Source organism: Dendrobates tinctorius, unplaced genomic scaffold (genome assembly GCF_039654945.1).
Source record: "Dendrobates tinctorius isolate UK_male_01 unplaced genomic scaffold, ASM3965494v1 ptg000031l, whole genome shotgun sequence".
NCBI classification, from domain to species: domain Eukaryota; kingdom Metazoa; phylum Chordata; class Amphibia; order Anura; family Dendrobatidae; genus Dendrobates; species Dendrobates tinctorius.
In genome coordinates, this window is record NW_027361699.1 from 6,757,761 (window position 1) to 6,780,000 (window position 22,240).

The window sequence follows — 22,240 nt, forward strand, 5'->3', positions numbered from 1 at the left end:
TTGGAAATTTGGAGACATGTTGTCAGAAATTTATAGACTAAAAGGACAATTTACATTTTGCTCAAAAATATACCTATAAAGAGAAAAAAACAGACAAACTGAACATTTGAAAGTGGTCTCTTAATTTTTGCCAGTGCTGTATATACACACGTGGGAAAATTTGTTGGTACCCTCAGCTCAATGACAGAAAAACCCACAATGGTCACAGAAATAACTTGAATCTGACAAAAGTAATAATAAATCAAAAATTTATGAAAATGAACAAATGAAAGTCAGACATTGCTTTTCAACCATGCTTCCACAGAATTTAAAAAAAAAAATAAAACTCATGAAATAGGCCTGGACAGAAATGATGGTACCCTTAACTTAATATTTTGTTGTACAACCTTTTGAGGCAATCACTGCAATCAAACGATTCCTGTAACTGTCAATGAGACTTCTGCACCTCTCGACAGGTATTTTGTCCCACTCCTCAAGAGCAAACTGCTCCAGTTGTCTCGAGTTTTGAAGGTTGCCTTTTCCAGATGGCATGTTTCAGCGCTTTCCAACGATGCTAAATAGGATATCGGTCAGGACTCATGAAAGGCCACTTCAGAATAGTCCAATGTTTTCCGCTTAGCCATTCTTGGGTGTTTTTAGCTGTGCATTTTGGGTCATAATCCTGTTGCAAGACCCATGACCTGCGACTGAGACAAAGCTTTCTGACACTGGGTAGCACATTTCTCTCTAGAATCCCTTGATAGTTTTGAGATTTCATTGTACCCTGCACAGATTCTAGACAACCTGGGCCAGATGCAGCAAAGCAGCCCCAGAACATACTGTAACAGAACCTCCTCCATGTTTTACAGTAGGGACAGTGTTATTTTCTTGATTTTTGTGTATGTGAATGTAAAGCTGATGTGCCTTGCCAAAAAGTTCAATATTTGTCTCATTTGTCCATAGGAAATTCTCCCAGAAGCTTTGTGGCTTGTCAACATGTAGTTTGGCAAATTTCAGTCTGGCATTTTTATGATTTTTTTTAAACAATGGTATCCTCCTTGGTAGTCTCCCATGAAGTCCACTTTGGCTCATACAACGACGGATGGTGCGATGTGACAGTGATGTTCCTTGAGCTTGAAGTTCACCTTTAATCTGTTTAGAAGTTTTTCTGGGCTCTTTTGTTGCCATTCGTATCATCCGTCTCTTTGATTTGACATCATTTTCCTGCGGCCATGTCCAGGGAGGTTGGCTACAGTCCCATGGAGCTTAAATTTCTGAATAATATGTGCAACTGTAGTCCCAGGAACATCAATCTACTTGTAGATGGTCTTATAAATTTGACCTTTAACATATTTGACTATAATTTTCTTTCTAATTTCCCGAGACAACTCTTTCCTTCACTTCCTCTGGTCCATGTGGAGTGTGATACACACCATGTCACCAAACAGCACAGTGAGTATCAGTAGACCGCTATACAGGCCAACTCACTGATTCCAATATTGGAAACACCTGTGATACTAATTAGTGGACAGTGACACTCCTTGATTTAACATGTCCCTTTTGTAACATAATTTTTAGGGGTACCATCATTTCTGTCCAGGCCTATCTCATGAGTTTTATTTTTTTTTAAATTCTGTGGAAGCTTGGTTGAAAAGCAATGTCTGATTTTCATTTGTTCATTTTCATAGATTTTTGATATATTATTACTTTTGTCAGATTCAAATTATTTCTGTCGCCATTGTGGGTTTTTCTGTCATTAAAAGAGGGGTACCAACAATTTTGCAATTTTGACCACATGTGTATAGTTTGTCTGATTTTTCTCTTTATAGGTATATTTTTGAGTAAAATGTAAATTACTCTTATATTCTAGAAACTACTGACAACATGTCTTCGAATTTCCAAGCACTAAATTTTGTATTTATTTTCAGAAAATGAGAAATGGTCAAAAGAACAAAAATTGCAGTGCTTGCAGACCTCAAATAATGCAAAGAAAGGAAGTTCATAATAATTTAGAAACAACAATACTAATGTTTTAACTCAGGAAGAGTTCAGAAATCAATATTTTGTGGAATAACCATGATTTTTAATCACATCACAGCTTTCATGCGTCTTGGCATGCTTTCCATCAGTCTTTCACACTGCTTTTGGGTGACCTTATGCCACTCCTAGTACAAAAATGTAAGCAGTTCGTCTTTGTTTGATGGCTTGTGGCTATCCATCTTCCTCTTGATTACATTCCAGAGGTTTTCAATGGGGTTCAGGTCTGGAGATTGGGCTGGCCATGACACGGATTTGATGTGGTGGTCTTTCATCCACACATTCATTGACCTCACTGTGTGGCATGGTGCATTGTCCTGCTGGAAAAACCAGTCCTCAGAGTTGGGGAACATCGCCTGAGCAGAAGGAATCAACTGTTTTTCTATGTTAACCTTGTAAGCATCTTGATTCATACGTTCTTTGCAAAGATTAACCTGCCCAATTCCAGCTTTGCTGAAGCATCCCCAGATCATCACCACTCCTCCACCAAATTTCACAGTGGGTGCAAGACACTGTGGCTTGTACGTCTCTGCAGGTCTCCTTCTGACCATTAGATGACCAGGTGTTGGGCAAAGGTGAAAATTAGACTCATCAGTGAAGATTACCTTACTTCAGTCCTCTATGGTCCAATCTGTAATGCCACTGTGTATGTACTCTGTTTAACCGGCCTTACTCTGCATATATCTGCTTTAACCCTTATCTCCTTTCCCCATAATGAGCTGGAATGATGTGTCAGTTACCTGCATGGATTTTGCTCAGTTCCTGGCTCCGCTGCATAGCCGTACATGCGTGAGTGTCTCCACTGCGCTGCATGACCACTCCCATGTGTGGTCCCTGGCTGCCACTGTGGAAGCTACCCACGGGTTGCAAGGTCCTCTGCAGTTATATATGACTTACCACATGTGTCCAGGCTTGCAGCCACTGCCAGGTGTCTTTTGCTATGCTGATTTGTTTCTGGCTGTGCTTAGGGTGCATGCGGCCACACCTCCCCTGCTTTTATGAGGAATGGGTGTGTGCTTAAATTGCTGGCCCCAGACTATCGCTGTGGAGCAGCTTCTATCTAAAGTTCCCCTACCCTGTGGGGTGTTGCCAGAGCTTCGCATTAAGTTTGAGTCTTGCTATGTGTGTTTGGTGTTCACCTCCTGTCCTGCCTGTGTTCAGGTCTAGGAAAGCTGGTGCCTGTTTTTCTGCCTGCTCTGGGGGCTGAGTACCCAGATCCGTTTCTGTTCAGTCTGTTATCAGTTTTGGGACAGCTGATGTCTGTGTTCCTGGACTTGCCCTGTTTATGTTTTTGTACCAGAGTCTTTGTCCTGATTCCAGCTGTGTGTTATTCCTGAAGTGCTTCTCTGTCTTGAACCTTGTACCCTGTGACTGTGACTTTTTGCTAGCTGACTTTCTGTGAACAAACCTGGGTTCATCATCTTGAAAGTTGTAGTCCGGTGTTTCTGCTGAGTTTCTACTACTCTGTACTCAGCTTGCTATTCGGTGCCGGCTGCAGTCCAACCCTGCGGTGCTTGCACTAGACCACTTGAGTTCCTTTTTAGGTCGCTGCCAGATGTCCGGAGCCTGATGACCGTGGCCTCTTGTCCGGAGCCTGATGACCGCGGCCTGAGGTCCGGTGTCTAACCACCGCTCACAGATGTCCGGTGCCTGACATCCTCCGCCAAATGTCCGGATCCTATCCTTCGCTGCCTGATGTCCAGAGCCTGCCGATCGCTGGCAGATGTCCGGAGCCTGATAACTGCAGCCTCATGTCCGGAGCATGATGTCCGGTGCCTGTCGATCGCTGCCAGATGTCCGGAGTCCGATGTCAATGTTCTGATGTTCTATCTGAGATCCGAGTTCTGATGTCCTGATGTCCTGCCTGAGACCTGATGTCCACCATGTGCATTAATTTCTGATATCCAGAAGTCCTGCCTGTGACCTGATGTCCTGATGTCCAGCTTGTGCCTGAGTCCTGATGTCCAGATGTTCTACTTGAGTCCTGATGTCCAGATGTCCTACCTGAGTCCTGATGTCCTACCAGTGTCCTGATGTCCTGATGTTCCGTCTGTGTCCTCATGTTCAGCCTGTGTCCTGATGTCCTGTCCGAGTCCAGATGTCCCATACGTGTTCCGATGTCCCATCCATGTTCCAATGTCCAGTCCGTGTTTCGATGTCCAGCCTGTGTCCAGATGTCCAGTTCGTGGTCCTGGTGGTCCAATTTGGGCTCTTGAGTCAGTCTCGCTCATGTTCCTGGATGGATTCCTCCTTCCTGGGAATCTCCAGCTCTGCTCCCCAGTGACGATCCCGACAGTGAGCCCTGGACCTGACCAGCCGATGCCCGGTGCTGTAGTGCCAACATTCCTCGACCTGTGCTATCCGTGTCTTGCTTATGTTTTGATGTCCTGCCAGTTTCCTGGGGTCTTACCCATGATGGCTCCTGTCATTGTCTGAAGGATGTCCGAGGTCAGTACCTGATGTTCTCCTGCTGTGCCTGTGCTACACCTGAGGCCTGAGAGAGAGGCCATCCTAGTATGCCCGTGCCAGATAGCCCTGGGCTGCATCAACCCGTGATGACCCTAGCCATCGTCTGAAGTCTGCCCGAGGTCAGTGTATGATCTTCTCCTGCTGTGCCTCTCCTGTGGGCGAGAGAGAGGTCCTCCTTGGATGCCCGTGCCAGATGTCCCTGGACTGTATCAGCCCGTGATGACCCTAGCCATCGTCTGAAATCTGCCCGAGGTCGGTGTCTGATGTTCTCTTGCTGTGCCTGTGCCTCTCCTGTGGGACGAGAGAGAGGTCCTCTTAGAATGCTCGTGCCAGATGACCCTGGACTGCGTCAACCCGTGATGACCTCTTGCTTCGCCTGTCTATCTGAGATGTGTACCCTTTGTGATGTGCGTAATGAGGAACCTGGTGTCTAGATGTCTTTTTGCCTTATTTAAGTAAACTTTATATTTCTTCATACCTGAAGTTGTGCGGTGTCTTTTAGAACTGCATATGGCCATCTTGTCCACAAGTTCAGCTGCCACAGACCTCAGTCGCTACCCTTCCTTAGTTCGGGTAGGTCTGGGTCCCCCTCTGTGGTCCAGTGGGTTCACATTCCACGATCACCTGGGACGCATACCCCGTCGTCGTTATGGTTCGATGACGTGGGAGCGTTGGTTGGGTAAGCCCTCTGCGTCCGCGATCGTAACTAGCTTTACATGACTTGAGCCCTGCCTCTAGGAGCCTGTTACGAACTGTTGTTGCCGTGCACTTCACCCCACCTGCCATTTGCCATTCCTTTTGTAGGTCACTTGATGTCATCCTCCAGTTGCCGAGTGATATTCCAATAAGATGATGGTCATCCCAGTCAGTGGAGAGTCGTTTTCTCCCTCTGCCAATTTTATTATTATTATTATTATTATTATTATTATTATACATTTTTATAGCACCATTTATTCCATGGCGCTTTACATGTCAGGGGAACTGTTACCACCCACCTTTCGTGTCTCCCTTTTTTTCCTCATAGATTGTAAGCTTGCGAGCAGGGCCCTCATTCCTCTTGGTATTTGTTATAATCTATGTGATTATTGTTATGCTGTAATGTCTATTGTCTGTACAAATCCCCTCCGAAATGTAAAGTGCTGCGGAATATGTCGGCGCTATAGAAATAAAATTTATTATATTATATTATTACATGTGAAAAGGGGAAATATAGACAAGTACAATAAACATGTGCAAGACAAGGGACACACAAGTACAGAAGGAGAGAGGACCCTGCCCGCGAGGGCTCACAGTCTACAGGGATGGGTGAGGATACACTATCAGAGGGTAGAGCTGGTTGTGCGGTGGTTCAGTAGACGGAGGATCATTGAAGGCTGTAGGCTTGTCGGAACAGGTGGGTCTTCAGGTTCTTCTTGTAGCTTTGTTGTTCCCAATGTCTGCTGCTTGACTTTGTAGTAATAGACTGCCATCTTAGAAATTTTAAAGGGAATCTGTCATCCCATTTTTGGCATATAAGCTGTGACCACAGCCATCACCCGATATAACCTGAAAGAGAAGAAAAAGAAGTTGGATTATACTCACCGGGTGTCGCGGTCTGGTCCGGTGCCTCCCATCTTCTGGAGATGACGTCCTGATCCTTACTTCTGCCACGGCTCCTGCGCAGGCATACTTTATCTGCCCTATTGAGGGCAGAGTAAAGTACTGCAGTGCGCAGGCGCCGGGAAAGGTCAGAGAGGGTTTTTTATACTTTCCTTCGTTAAATAAGATTTGGTTCAGGTGATCACCTAATCAGAAGTACATTATGTAGAATGAGGTGTACTCTGGTTGGAATTCAAACTGATTTTTATAAAACTGTGCAGTGGTGTCTTAATTTTTGATTTTTGCCAGAGCTGTATATATATATATATATATATATATATATATATATATATATATATATATATATAGTTATTTGGGACAATTACTTTTGACGTCTGAAATGTAGCAGATACCTTCTTACAGCATTGTAAGCTATAGAAAAAAACACTGCAGCCCAAAGCCATTTTAGAAAAAAAAATAAATGGAGCTATATTTGAGTGATATAATTAAGGAAATCCTGTTTATTTCCTATTTCTGTTTTGTGCCACCCAGTTTCTAACATCTGGAAGCTTTTAACTGTTGTGCTGAGGTTATCAAGGCAAATGTATTGTTAGAATTAAGATCTTAATCTTTTCTAAAACTGATTGTTCTGGATCATTTTGTCCCATGTTAAGCTATTTAGTCATGGGAAAGAAAATGTTCATTCTGTTTTATATATATATATAAAAAGTATGGCACTTCATGGAGAAATATGATCTCCTTAACAAGATTTAAATGCATTTCCTATTTCATTATAATACATGCTTTCAAAAGATTGTGTTTCTAGTATAATAGTACACACTGGTGTGAAAGTGTTTTGCAGAAGATGATGGTATGCAAGGGTTAACATACAATATGAGACCTTGATCACAGATGGTGTGTTATCAAGCATGGTGATTGCAATAGAGAAAGTAATGCAGTAAATGTCTTTATTCCAGCAAAACTTGGATTAAGGGCTGGACTAAGATTGAAATTCATCACTGGCATTTGAAGGCACACAGGCCAATCTTAGGATCTCAATTTTAAATATGACATTTCCTGACATTGTAGAAAATCCAGATTTACTAGAAGACCAATATTACCAATAGTACTGATATATAAGTTTAAAGTGCTTATCTGGGACATTTCATGGGGCAAAGAACTAACAGGCAGGTAGCTGCAAATTACACTGTGTTACCAAGGTTCAGATTTTTCCTATCATGTAAGGTTTTTGAGAAATGATATGAAACATTATAATATTCTGTCATAATTCTAAAAACTCATATATGAACTTTTTTCTTAAACAGTATATTCTAAATTTTCCACTGAAATAACATAAATCGCTGATCTACACATATGCAAGCACTTATTATGCGAATTCCATGCAGGCGCAGTGAATCATTTGGCTGACCATTTACAGAGCATACCACATCTCCTGGGCAGGGGAGGAATCAAAAGACAATACTCACATACTTAGAGCATGGCCGAATGGATTACGACGACCTTCAATGCCATTCACTGTCCCAATGATATGGAGAGAGCAGAGAGATCATGTAACAGATTGCTACTTCTGCCTTACAAATGTAACAGGATATTCAGCAAAGAACAAGAAATCAATAGAATATCCTAATCTTCCTTCAGCCATAAGAGCAGTGCCACATGATGAAAGTCTTCGTGCTCCAAAGCCTCTTAAAGTATGGACAATGGAGGACGACGAAGATGAACTAACAATTAGAGTTGATCGACTTTAGTCAGATCGGGTTTCAGCTGAAACTGGTCCGACTAGGGCAAAAAAAGTCGGAGTTTCGTCCGAAACCCGACCCCAATGCAAGTCAATGGGAAATAAAAGTTGGCATTGAGCGGATGACATTCATCCACTCATGCAAACATGATCCGAAGGAATGGCGACTGTTCATTGACTTGCCAGGTTTAAGTCTGAGGGCTGTTTTACTACACAAGGGAAATATCTATCCTTCTATACCTATTGGGCATTCCGTACACATGAAAGAAACGTATGAGAATATGGAATTACTGTTGACCCACATTAATAGAAATTATAACTGGAACATATGTGGTGATCTAAAAGTTGTTGCACTTCTTCTTGGACTGCAGCTTGGATATACTAAGTATTGTTGTTTTATTTGTGAGTGGGACAGTCGTGCACGAGAAATGCACTATTTCAGAAAGAGCTGGCCACTCTGTGAAAACCTGGTTGCTGGGCAGAGGAATGTTAAACATCCAGCAAAGATATTTCTCCCTCCTTTGCATATTAAACTTGGGCTTATGAAGAATTTTGTCAAAGCAATGAACAAAGAATTGGAAGCCTTTTCTTACTAGCAACAGAAATTTCCAAGAATAAGTGATGTAAAGATTAAAGAAGGTATTTTTATTGGCCCACAGATCAGAGATTTAATGAATGACAGTAGCTTTGATGGTCTTTTGCAAGGAACTGAACAAGTGGCATGGAGAGCTTTTAAAGATGTGACCTTCAACTTTAGCAGGGCACTGAACTTTGAACAACTCGTGGACAACATGTTCACAGCATATCATTTGATGAAATGCAATATGTCACTAAAAATGCATTTTCTACATTCTCACTTGGACTTTTTTCCAGCCAATCTTGGTGCCGTTAGTGATGAACACGGTGAAAGATCTCAACAAGACATTACGCTGATGGAGAAAAGGTACCAGGGAAAGTGGAGTACGTCAATGCTGGCTGACTATTGCTGGAATCTTATTTGAGAAGCATCTGACATGGATTATAAACTAAAGTCGTCTGCAAAACACTTTTGCTACTAACATCGATGCACATGTATGTAGTGTCTCAGACATCATAATGTAGACTATAAACTGATGTTTCTTAAAAACCTTACGTGATACAGACTTTTGGAGCACATATTCGTGTTCAGCATATCAAAATCTATGAGATACAATAAAATTTTCTAAGGGGACAAGAACTTCCATGAAATTTGTTTCGCAGTTTTACCTGTCTGTTCTACCCAACACTGGCTAGGAGTAATCACAGATTGCTCCTGCTGGTGATTATGCTGCTTTATATCAACAAAGCAGCTCCTCCTTTTCATGTCTGCTCTGTCAATGGGGCGTGACTGTAAATGTCAGACTGAGAGCAGGCTGTCAATCAGCATGACATTGGCATTCACGCCTCACTAACACAGTAGACCAGAAGAGAAGCAGCTGCTCTGTAGGTTTTACGTCACAAGAAGCTGCAGAATCGCAGGAAGGAGTGGTCTGTCCCCGCTCTGAGCTGGCAGGAATCAACGCTGAATAGAATCATAGAATCATAGAATCATAGAATCGTAGAGTTGGAAGGGACCTCCTGGGCCATCTGGTCCAACCCCCTGCTCAAAGCAGGATTCGCTAAATCATCCCAGTTAGATGTCTGTCCAGCCTCTGTTTGATAGAATCATAGAATCTAAGTTATTAGATCTATAAGGGAAACATAAAATAGTCCTGGATAACCCCTCAAATAATTCCAGTACATGGTGATGAAATAATGCCACGCTACTGATCATTATTAAACAGAACTGTGACATTAATATTACCATCAATACTGTAATACATCAGTTGAGAAAAAACCTGTTGTATTATAACCACATTTACAGCATATAAAGTAGTGCACAGTGATAAAAATGCCATGCTCATCATTAACCAAAACTACCGGACTAAAACTGATATTACCACCACAGAGTGACCATATATTGGTAGATATCAGTTCTGCACTAGTGCTTTGCAAACCATATGTGAATACAGTGTGTAGATCAGTGGTTCCCAAACTCCAGTCCTCGCGGACCCCAACAGGTCATGTTTTCAGGATTTCCTTAGTGTCACACATGTGAGAGAATTCCTGATGCCTTGATGATACTTCCATCACCTGTGAAATACTAAGGAAATCCTGAAAACATGACCTGTTGGGGTCCGCAAGGACTGGAGTTTGGGAACCATTGGTAGTAGATCAATCCAGTGACTCAGTGTTAAGATGTTCTCACTGATTGTAGTCATTCACTTTCCCTTTACTTTCCCATTCAGCTCAAACCACCAGGACCTCTTCCATCCATGACTCGTTCCTGCAGAGTATAATACACAGAAATCTTTAGCTTTTCACTTTTCCAGTACCTTCCTCACATTTTCTCACCTCTACACAAACCATGCTACTTCTCTGCCTCCATATAGTAACAGTACCCCCATAGCTACTCCTTATTATAATTATAATGTCCCTAATTTCTTCCAGTATTATAATGCTATTCTGTGCCTCTTTATTATCATAATACTTCCTTAGCTATGTGCACACGTAGTTTTTTTGGTGTGCGGATTTTGGAGAGATAACCGCAGGTAAATCCGCAGGACAAAAGTCCTGCGGTTTATCTGCGTTTTTTTCTGCGGTTTTGCCCTGCAGTTTTACACCTCATAATGGATGAGGTGTAAAACTGCAGCGTTTCTGCACCAAACAATTGACATGCTGCGGATTGTAAACCGCAGCAAACCGCGCGGAAAAATCCGCAGTATGTGCACAGCGTTTTTTTTTCCATTGGAGATAAAGGTACTGTACAACGCAGCAGAATCTGCTGCGCTTCCGCAGAGCCAAAACCGCTGCGGAAACGCAGCAGATTTCACTGCGTGTGCACATACCCTTATAGTAATGCCCCCATTGTGCTATATTACAGTATCTCCATTGCATCTCCTTATGGAATGACCCCATTGTGTCTGCTTATAACAAAACCTCTAATTCGGTCTCCTTTTCATAATAACCCCCCCGTGCCTCCTTACATTAATTCCCCATATTGTGCCTCCTAACTGTAGTAATATTGCCCCACATGGTACCTTGTTATTGTAATAATGTTGCCCCAACTGGTCTTTATTGTCATAATATTGTCTCCTATTGTGTCTCATTATTGTAGTAATATTGCCCCTTTGGTAGTTTTTGTAGCAATATTACAACACTATTGCTCTCAATTGGTTTTAATCTAGTAATATTGCCCCATTTGGTCCTTATTGTAGTAATATTTACCCCCGTTATGCCTTCTTATTGTAGTAATATTTATCCCCATTGCGCCTTCATATTGTAGTCATAAATACCCCTGTTGGTCTTTATTGCAGTAATATCTCCCCCCATTGCCTTTTTATTGTAATATTGACCCTAAACTGGTCCATACTGATGGAATATTGCCCCCTCATTGTGTTATGCCTTCTTATTGCAGTAATATTTACTCCCATGGTGTCTTCTTATTGTAGTAATATTGTTCCATTTATCCTTTTGCAGTATTATTGCTAAGATTGGTCCATATTGTAGTAATATTGACCCCACCATTTGCCTCCATATTCTAGTAATATTGATCCCCCTATTATGCCTTCTTATTGCAGTAATATTTACTCTCATGGTGTCTTCTTATTGCAGTAATATTTACCTCCATTGTGTCTTCTTATTGCAGTAATATTTACACCCATAGTGTCTTTTTATTGTAGTAATATTGTTCCATTCAGGACTGCCACTAGGAATTTCAGTGCCCCATACTGTCAAAATTTTTGGGCCCCCTTGAGACTCTACCCAGGCTCCACCCCTGCTCCGCCTCCATCCCTCGAACCTTCCACAGTCCCACTGCCCACTCTTGGAAAAACTCCACTTATACACCACATCCTCACTAGTGTTGATCGAGTAGCTTCGGATAAGCACCGATAATCAGCTGTACGGCGCCGCAGCTGCATGTGTCACGGCTGTGTGACGGTCACATGGAGAGCCTAACAAACAGGCTCCGAACACAGCTGATCATCAGGAGCGCTCCAGGTATCCGGGTTCCCATTCCAGCTATTTGGTAAGTGCTATAGCTTTTGGTTAAGTGCTTATCCGAACCTATTCGATCAGCATTAGTCCTCACCAATCACACATTAACAGTTCCCAGATCACATACGGAATATAGCCATAAACTTTTGTTTTGGCCCTACTCTACTCTAACCTATTTAACATTTGTTAAAATACCCAATACTCTTTTTAAGTATATTTTTCTTTAAGGGAATGTGTCACATACATTTTTTAAAATAATTCAAACCAGATTGTGACTTTTTTATCATCTGTATTTCTGATTGCAGATTATTGTATTCTGTTATCGGTCTGTGATCGGACCGCAGTACATGGACTGTACTCGGGTCCCCTGACTTGAACTCAGCAGCCTCAAAGCATGTATGAGGATGCGGGCCAGGAGATCGGCGCCCAGTCCATACTTTGAAATGTGAGTGCAGACCAATTTCCCCCTTCCAATATATACTGCCATAATAATAAATAAAGATGTTTCCCAATCATATATACCCACTTTTTATTTTTCCGTCAATATTGCCATGTGAGGGCTTGTTTTTTGCGGTATGAGTTGTACTTTTGAATGAGATGATTGGTTTTACCAAATAGTGTACTAGAAAAAAAACGGGAAAAAAATTCAAGGTGCGATGAAATTTAAAAAAAAAGTGGAATTGTTTTTTGGTTGTTTTTTTTATGATGTTCACCAAATGCTAAAAGTGACCTACCATTATGATTCTCCAGGTCATTACGAGTTCATAGATACCAAACATGTCTAGGTTCTTTTTCATAGTAGTGAAAATTTAAATGTCAAAAGAAAAAAAAAGTTGCGGAATTATCTCTTCATGTTACAGAAAGGGAAGAGATTTGAAGTGCACCTGAAGAAACAGAGGAATGGAAGCATGTGTCCCAGAGAAGCAGGAGGATAGAGAGGCAGTGAGCACCCACACTGCTCAGGAATCAGTACCAGGCTCTCACGCAGGAGAATGATGAAAAAATACATCAAGAAAAGACTTTGCCCACAAAGAACAACCTTGTACACCTTCAGTGTGCTCCTGGATGAAGAAAGAAAAATGTTGTGAAGAATAAATGGAGAGTTGTGGTCATGGGGGATTCCCTGTTGAGAGGAACAGAGGCCGCTGTCTGCAGACCGGATATAACCTCAAGAGAAATGTGCTGTCTTCCAGGTGCAAAAATTAAAGATGTGTCTGACAGGATATCAGGACTCTTCAGACCTACAGATAACTACTCATTCCTGCTAATACATGTGGGGACAAATGACACCGCAAGAAAGGACCTGGAAACAATCTGCAGTGACTTTGAAAACTGGAAAGAACTGGGAGCGCAGGTGGTCTTCTCATCCATTCTCCCAGTGGATGGCCATGGAACAAGGAGGTGGAATAAGATTCTGCAGGTGAACAACTGGCTACGTCGATGGTGCCGTCAGCAAGGATTTGGTTTTCTGGATCACAGAGTGAAGTACCCATATGATGGACTACTTGCTAGAGATGGGGTGCACCTTACAAAGACTGGAAAACATGTATTTGGAAGTTGCCTTTCTACACTCATCAGGGGAGTTTTAAACTAGAAAAATGTGGGAAGGGAAGCAAAAGGCCAGAAAAAGACATACACCTGAAAAATACTATTGAGAACTCTGCTATTAGAAGTGGAAGAACACAGACAAAAAAATGTAAATAATAAAAATATTGGAGAAAGTATGGAATGGACAAGGCAACTGTTAGGTGGATTCATAACTGGCTTAGTGATTGGACCCAAAGAGTGGTCATAAATGGCTGCACATCCAGCAGAAAAAATGTCTCAAGTGGGCTACCACTAGACTCTGTTCTGGGCCCTGTATTGTTCAACACATTTATCAATGATTTACATGGAGGAATTGAGGGTACACTGATTAAATTTGCTGATGACACAAAGTTAGAAGGGATTACTAATACTAGAGAAGAGAGTGAGAGGATTCAAAAAGATATAAATAAACTGGAGCAGTGGGCAGCAACTAACATAATAGTTTTTAACAGGGAAAAATGCAAAGTACTACATCTGGGGAATAAAAGTGAAAAAGCATATACAGAATGGGAGGAATAGGGCTAAGCAACAGCACATGTGAGAAAGACTTGGGTATACTAATAGATGATAAACTAAACATGAATCAATAGTGTGATGCAGCAGCAAAAAAGGCAAATACAATTCTGGGATGCATTAACAGAAGCATACAATCTTCTAGATCACATGAAAGTCATTATTCCCCACTACTCCTCTTTGATCAGACCTCATCTGGAATACTGTGTCCAGTTTTGGGCACCACATTTTAAAAAAGGCATCAACAAACTGGAGCAAGTTCAGAGAAGAGAAACCAGAATGGTGACGGGTCTGCAAACCATGTCCTATGAGGAACGGTTACAGGATTTGGGAATGTTTAGTTTGCAAAAAAGAAGACTGAGAGGAGATTTAATAGCTGTCTTCAAATATCTCAAGGGATGTCACATTGTAGAAGGATCATCTTTATTCTCATTTGCACAAGGAAATTCTAGAAGCAATGTGGTGAAACTGAATGGGAGGAGACACAGATTAGATATTAGAAAAATCTTTGACAGTGAGGTTGATCAATGAGTGGAACAGGCTGCCACAAGAGGTGGTGATTTCTCCTTCAATGGAAGTCTTCAAACAGAGGCTGGACAGACATCTGTCTGGGATGATTTAGTGAATCTTGCTTTGAGCAGGGGGTTGGACCAGATGACCAAGGAGGTCCCTTCCAACTCTACCATTCTATGATTCTTACTTACAGCCAAAGCTAACAGACAATTCTCTATACTCCTCCTTCTAGACCTGTCCTCTGCCTTCGACACAGTTGACCACTGCCTCCTACTACAGATCCTCTCTTTCTTTGGTGTCAAAGACCTTGCCCTATCCTGGATCTCCTCATACCTTACCAACCGCACATTTAGCGTTTCCTACTCCCACACTACCGCCTCATCTCGCCCTCTCTGTTGGTGTCACTCAAGGCTCTGTCCTAGGACCCTTTCTCTTCTCAATCTATACCCTTGGTCTGGGACAACTCATAAAGTCCTATGGCTTCCAGAACCATCTATATGGTGATAACACTTAGATCTACCTCTCTGGCCCAGATGTCACCTCTCTGCTCTCCAGAATCCCAGAGTGTCTATCAGCCATATCCTCCTTCTTCTCCTCTCGCTTCCTCAAACTCAATGTGGACAAATCTGAACTAACTATCTTACCTCCATCTCGCATACCTTCCCTGCCTGATCTATGTATCACAATAAATGAAATCACACTTTGCCCTGTCCTGGTAATCCGCTGCCTTGGAGTAACCCTTGATTCTGCCCTGTCCTTCAAGCCACACATCCAAGCTCTCGCCACCTGTCATCTCCAGCTCAAAAATATTTCCAGAATCCGTCCTTTCCTCAACTCTCACTCTACCAAAATGCTTATGCATGCCCTAATCATCTCCCGCCTCGACTAGTGTAACATCCTCCTTCTAACACTCTCGCACCCCTCCAGTCCATCCTTAACTCTGCTGCCCCACTAATTAATCTCTCTCCTCGCTACACTCCTGCTTCCCATCTTTGAAAATTCCTTCACTGGCTCCAAATTTCCCAGCGTATCCTGTTTAAACCACTAACACTGACCTACAAAACCATCCATAACCTGTCTCCTCTCTATATTTCCGAACTAATCTCTCAATATCTTCCCTCACGTAATCTCAAGTCCTCCCAAGACCTCCTTCTCTCCTCCACTCTTATTCGCTCTTCACTCAATCACCTCCAAGATTTCTCCCGAATATTCCCCATTCCTATGGAATTCTGTGCCCTAACATGTCAGGTTACCCACCACATTTGGATCCTTCAGATGGAACCTGAAAACCCATCTCTTCATAAAAGTTTACAACCTGTAATGACCACACGGCCACATCAACACCATCGGAGCTACTGCAACCCCCGACCTACTGTCTCCTTCCCCATAATCCTGTAGAATGTAAGCCCGCAAGGGCAGGGTTCTCTTCCCTTTCTACCAGTCTGTCATTGTTAGTTTGTTTACTGTAAATGATATTTGTATTTTGATGTAACCCCGTCTCATGTACAGCAGCAAGGAATTAATGGTGCTATATAAATAAATAATAATAATATTAAAAATAAGAAATGATCTTTATTTACAGGTCTTTGTAATTGCGGTACTACCAATTATGTTTTTGTGAATTTTTTAAAGTGCTTTCCACATTTACCTTTTTTTAGCACAGTTTAAAGAATAATCAGCCTTTCCTTACCTCTTGCTCCAGTGCTGCCTCTTCATTGCTGCCTCCAGCCTGTGACTGCTGCAGCCAATCACTGGACTCAGCTGTCTTGTACCATCTACCTCGGTATGACCACTGAGCTTTGTGATTGGCTGCAGCTCTCACGTTCTTTTGATGTAATGTCGCTGCTGCTATCTTGTTAATAAAGTAATGGTGTAAGAAAGGTTGACTTTGACACATTTACACAGGGTATGCCTTTGCACTAAAACATTGAAAACTTCTTTAAAAAATGAAAAGCAAATTGACTGCTGTATATTTCCAGATTATTCCCTCATTAATTAATAAACCCATTAATTGAAATGTTTTATGAGAAATAGCACTGTATTATTGTAGTTCTGTACATGATTGCAGGTAGTGATTTCTGCTTCCTAGGTGATACCCGCCAGCAAAAACATCTGTGTTGCTCTTTGCATGTTTTGATCATGTGTGTCTGTACAATTAGAGCTCATCCTCAGAACATTTATGCTTTTAAGCATACATAATTATGGTTGTTTTTTCCAATAAAGTCTCTTTCCCATGGCTGAATGGAAGGTCATTGTCATACCAATTAAAACATGGCCTCAGGCACTTGAGGAAGCTTTGCTTGTAAACACTTCATTTGTGCTCCTCACCTTAGCTCCGCTTTGTAAGATTAAAGTCTGTCTCACCACTTGCTTCTTCATTTGAGTGTTTATGGGAAAGGCAGAGGTGAAGTCTTTGTACACGAGTAAGGCATAGTAATGGATTTCTTTGAATGCTCCACTATAATGGATGTTTAAGAAGAAGTAAAACTAAAAACACTGTGGAAAGATTCATCAAGATGTTTCATGACAGTTTTGTAAAATACCTTGATACGTCCCAATTTTTTATTGTAGTTGCGTAAAGTTCTGTGACGTTTGCCATTTTTATGCCATTCAGAATGGGCAAAGCTTGGGTGGGACCCAGTGTAGTGAAGCTTGATCAGCAAATTCATCAAAAATTATGCCACTTTAGTGTCGTAAATATCGCCAGAAATGTTCTTCAGTCTCACGCTAACATTAACCCATAGAGTTTTCATTGATCTATACACTCATCTATTTTAGAAATGGATACACTCAGAGCATGTCCTTATCTTCTCTTATCTATTTTGGGAATCAGATTCGGCGATTAAAGTATATTGAGATCCATTAAAAAAAGTTGAAAAACGGCAGACATCCTTTTTCCTTCAGGGTTCCATCCATGTTTCATCCATTTTTCACTGATCCATTGAGTTAATCGATAAATAAAAGTTCAGACAACTCATCTGTTCCCATTTTAAAGGGAATCTGTCACCCTTTTTTTGCATGCCGGCACTGACATGGGGGGCTTATCTACAGCATTCTGTAATGCTGTAGATAAGCCCCCGATGTAACCTGAAAGATAAGAAAAACACATTAGATTATACTCACCAGAGGGGGACGTCCGATCTGATGGGTGTCGCAGTCCGGTCCGGCGCCAGACGCCAATCCGGTCCGGCGCCATCTTCATACGATGCCGTCCTCTTCTTCCCTTCCTGTAGTGGCTGCGGTTCAGGTGCACTGCTCTGCCCTGTTGAGGGCAGAGCAGAATACTGCAGTGCGCAGGCGCCAGACCTCTCCCAACCTCTCCCGATGCCTGCGCACTGCAGTACTCTACTCTGCCCTCAACAGGGCAGAGCAGTGTGCCTGTGCCAGAGCCACTACAGGAAGGGAAGAAGAGGATGGCATCGTATGAAGATGGGTGGCGCTGGAGCAGACCGCGACACCCATCGGACTGGACCGCCCCCCTCCGGTGAGTTTAATCTAACACTTTTTTCTTATCTTTCAGGTTACATCGGGGGCTTATCTACAGCATTACAGAATGATGTAGATAAGCTCCTGATATCAGTGCCGGCAGCTGACAGATTCCCTTTAAAAATTGATGAGAAAAAAGGGATCTGCCTGTGTTGCAGCTCACTAGCGACCACTTAGCGATGCACAAGCGATCCTGGTTGGGATCGCTGGTGACCTTTCGAATGCTCCAGTGTATGGTGGGCCTCATACATCATTCTCCAGAGTATAGTGCTCCCCAAAAATAGCTGCCCCAACATTGAAAACAATTAAATAAGTCTACCCGCTAGGGAATCCCTGTACTAGTCTGGACTCCTCGTCGTCCCCATCTTCCATCTCACTGCACTTGGACTGTTTAGGCAGAGGGCGTACAGACGTGATGTAATTGCGCTCTCTGACCAGAATGTCACCGTCAGGAAACGCGGAAGACTTCTGTTAGGAATCTGGGTTCTATGATGCCTATGCGGGAATCCAGATTCTCACATTTGTCTCCAGAGGCTAAGTCCTTTTTTCCAGCTTCTGAGCATGCCCACGGGACCGGCTCCCATTGGAGTTCAAGAGTCAGGCGCTCAGGTCCTGCTCCTGATTCCATTGGTTTAGCTCAGGGCTCTGGAGATTTCCGGCAGGTCCCGTAAGCTATTATTTCCATACTGCTGCTGTGTGTATGGTGACAGATGCTTGGATTGGTGACTGACTCATTAAGAATCCCCTTCCCTCTGATAATACGTCTGTGTGTGTGAGTGGTTTTCAGTCAGTACCTGCGCTAGCGCCAGCGCGCACAAGCTCCTTCTTTCCAGCAGCTTAGCGTCCTGCATCGCGCTTGCGATATTTGCGGTTGCAGCTTGTCCAGGCGTGCGCAGTTGCGATGCCGAGCACACGTATACACGATAAGTCCGCTCGGTTGTAGTGATCTTATTTAACTACTCTGGTTTCCGGCCACCGCACGTGTGCCGCTGAGATCCTGTGCTGTTAACAGGCTCAGCGATACTACTTTGGTATTATTTTCCCTGCATCTCTGTGTCCCTTAACAGAGCTTGCCTTATTGCTTCTGGGTGTGTTAGAACCCTGTGCATATTTGTGCTCTGCCTCTCTCAGCAGTGGTTTTACCATCCACCGCACGGTGGACCCCGAGTGGCGAAGGCACTTTAATTATTTATTTTTTTAGTGCCTTCCGCCACTCCTAACAACGTCATGGCGGTGGAGCAGGGAGAGGTAAGTATTTCAACTTTGCAAGTGCTGTAATCCTGAGCAAGCAGGGGGGCCCACTCATTGGCGATGGCACTGGCACAGGGCCCCTCATAGTACGCCGGTGTGTCTGTCATCGGGTGTGCACCCCCACCGTCAGAGACACTTGATTCTACTATGAGGGACCTTGTGCCAGTGCCGTTGCCAAAGAGTGTGCCCACCCACCTGTCCAGGGCAACGGCACTCGCACGGGTGCATGCGCCAGGTGTTGACCGCGGCCCTGTGGGGGGAGGCAGCCCAGTTAGGGAGGTTTAAAAAATAGCATATGTTGAATGTTGGACATTCAGCAGCTGCAAATGGAGTAATTGGAGAAGTCCGTGGAAGAGGAGGACAAAAGCAAGCCATTTTTCTGGCAACCTACGTGTCAGCAGGGGAGGGTGGGACAAAATCCTTTGAAACCCATGCATAGTTCATTTTAATGAAGGTTAGATCATCAACATTTTGGGTCGACAGACGAGTCCTTTTTTCTGTCAGGATTGATCCAGCAGCACTGAAGACTCGTTCAGATAACACACTAGCAGCAGGGCAAGCGAGCTCCTGTAAGGCATATTGTACCAATTCAAGCCAGGTGTCAAGTTTACTGGCCCAATAGTCAAAGGGGAATGACCGGTGAGGGAGAACATTGATATGGGAGGAGAAGTAGTTTGTTACCAAAGTTGACAACTGCTATCTGCTGTCACTTTCGATCGATGCAGTATTACCAGTCGTGTGAGCGGTACTTGAAAAATCAGTCCACAACATGGTCATGAAACCCCTGTGTCCAACGCCACTTCAGCTGTGTGCACCACGAACACCTCTTTCATGTTGCCACCTAGGGCTTGTTGGAAAAACATCACCGCCGCTGTGTGCTGGGAATGCCTCAAACAAACGGTTTACCAGAGTTGCTTGTTTGTTAGCCAATATTAGCACTAGGTTCTCCTGTGGCATGATGTTTTGGAATTTGCCTTTATAGCGTGGATCCAGGATGCTGGCCAACCAGTAGTCGTCATCGTTCATCATTTTGGCAATGCGGGGGTCCCTTTTTAGGATCTACAAGGCATAATCAGACATGTGGGCCAATGTTCCAGGTGTCAATGATGCACTGCGAGTGCTGGGTGGAGGAGCACTTTCTGGCAAATCCACATCCCTCCAGTCACGCACAAACCCTGTACCTTACCTTGCCACGCCAACATTTTTTCTTGCTCCCTGAGAAGCATCCTCCTCCCCAAAATAATCATCCCCATCATCCTCCTCCTCTTCTTCCTCTTCTTCCTCCACCTCGTCCACGAGACTTCCCTGACCAGAAAATGGCTAACTGTCATCATGGCTTCCCTCCTCCGCTTCCTCCTCGGCTGCGTCAAAGTTTGCATGAGCAGACGCATAAGTGGGATGCTCATGCTTATGATGGCGTCGTCTGCGCTTACCAGCCGTGTGCATTCCTCAAAACACTGAAGGACTTTACAGAGGTCTTTCAGCTTTGACCACTGCACACCAGACAACTCCATGTCTGCCTGCAAACTGCCTTCCCGTGTATCCTCCCACAAATGAATTACAGCCTGCCTCTGTTCGCACAGCCTCTGAACCATGTGCAGGGTGGAGTTCCACCTTGTTGCAACGTCGATAATTAGGTGCTTGGGAAGGTGGAGCAAACGCTGCAGCTTCTGCATACGACTGGAGTGTAAGGGCGACTGGCGGATGTGCGAGCACAGTCTTCGCACCTTATGGAGCAGGGGTGTTAACTCTGGATAATTATTGAGGAAAAGCACTGCACCACCAGGTTCAAGGTATGAGCCAGGCAAGGTATGTGTCTGAGTTTTGAAAGGGCTATGGCTGCCACAAAATTCCGGCCGTTATCACTAACTACCTTGCCTGCCTCAAGATGTAGACTGCCCAGCCATGACTCAGTTTGTTGCTGCAATTAGTCGGCCAGTACTTCCGCGGTGTGTCTGTTGTCTCCCAAACACATCATCTTCAACACAGCCTGCTGACGCTTACCACTAGCTGTTCGATAGTGGGACACCTCGTGTGCAACACTGGCAGCTGCGGATAGAGTGCTCGTGCGAATGCACTCTGTGGATGAGCTTTCACTTCTGGAGGAGGAGGAGGAGGGTCGAATGTCTACAGCCAACTGTTTCCTATATCGTGGGCTAGGCAGCACTGTCCCACCGCCACTGTCCACTGTGGACCCTGCATCCACCACTTTAACCCAGTGCGCAGTGATGGACACGTAACGGCCCTGGCCATGCCTACTGGACCATGCATCTGTTGTGAGGTGCACCTTTCCACTCACTGATTGCTTGAGTGCATGGACAATGCGGTCTTTCACATGCACGTGGAGGGCTGGGATGGCCTTTTGCGAAAAGAAGTGCCGACTAGGTAGGTGATAGCGTGGTACTGCGTAGGCCATGAGCTTGCGGAAAGCTTTGCTTTCAACCAACCGGTAGGGCATCATCTCTAACGAGATTAGTTTGGCAATGTGTGCGTTCAAAGCCAGTGTATGCGGATGAGAACTTTCTTGTCCTACTCAGAGTCTCTGGTAGGGTGAGCTGGACTTGAGAGCTGCATATGGTGGAACTAGCGGTGGACATGGCAGACTGAGAGAGGGTTGATGATGGTGATGGTGTTGGTGGTGTTGCTGATGGCCTAGATTCAGTCTTTCGTAGCAATAACATTGTGATTCCATGACTGCTTTGCCCTTGAGACAACACCTCGACATTTGCTGCTGGTGGTGTGCTAACCGGTGGGCTTACAGTGGGGGAAACGATGTAGCGTTGCTGACTACCTTCATTCGGAGCAGGTGCACGTGTGGTACGTGAGGTTTGGTAGTCCGTCCACGCTTGCAAGTGCATGGTTGCTAAATGACTAAGCATGCAACTGGTATTCAAATTTCTCAGATTTTTCCCTTGGCTAAAGGTCTTTGCGCCCTTCTTACAGATAACTTTTGCCTGATCATTAGAATTTTGTTCAAAAAAGTGCCACACTGCACTCTTCCTACTATGGAAG

At 43.7% G+C, this 22,240-nt stretch overlaps 1 protein-coding gene across 4 annotated transcripts in view; it reads left to right on the top strand.

Annotated features, from left to right (window-relative positions):
* FREM1 (FRAS1 related extracellular matrix 1) overlaps positions 1 to 22,240 on the top strand; it is a 375,258-nt gene that overhangs the window by 50,333 nt on the left and 302,685 nt on the right. Inside the window, exon 1 of one of the 4 annotated variants that reach the window (XM_073572161.1) lies at positions 12,197 to 12,323. The exons of the other annotated variants lie outside the window; for them this stretch is intronic. The gene's annotated coding sequence lies outside the window, so the exon portion shown is untranslated. Of the gene's footprint in view, positions 1 to 12,196; positions 12,324 to 22,240 lie in introns of those variants that run through there. 4 annotated transcript variants of the gene reach the window in all.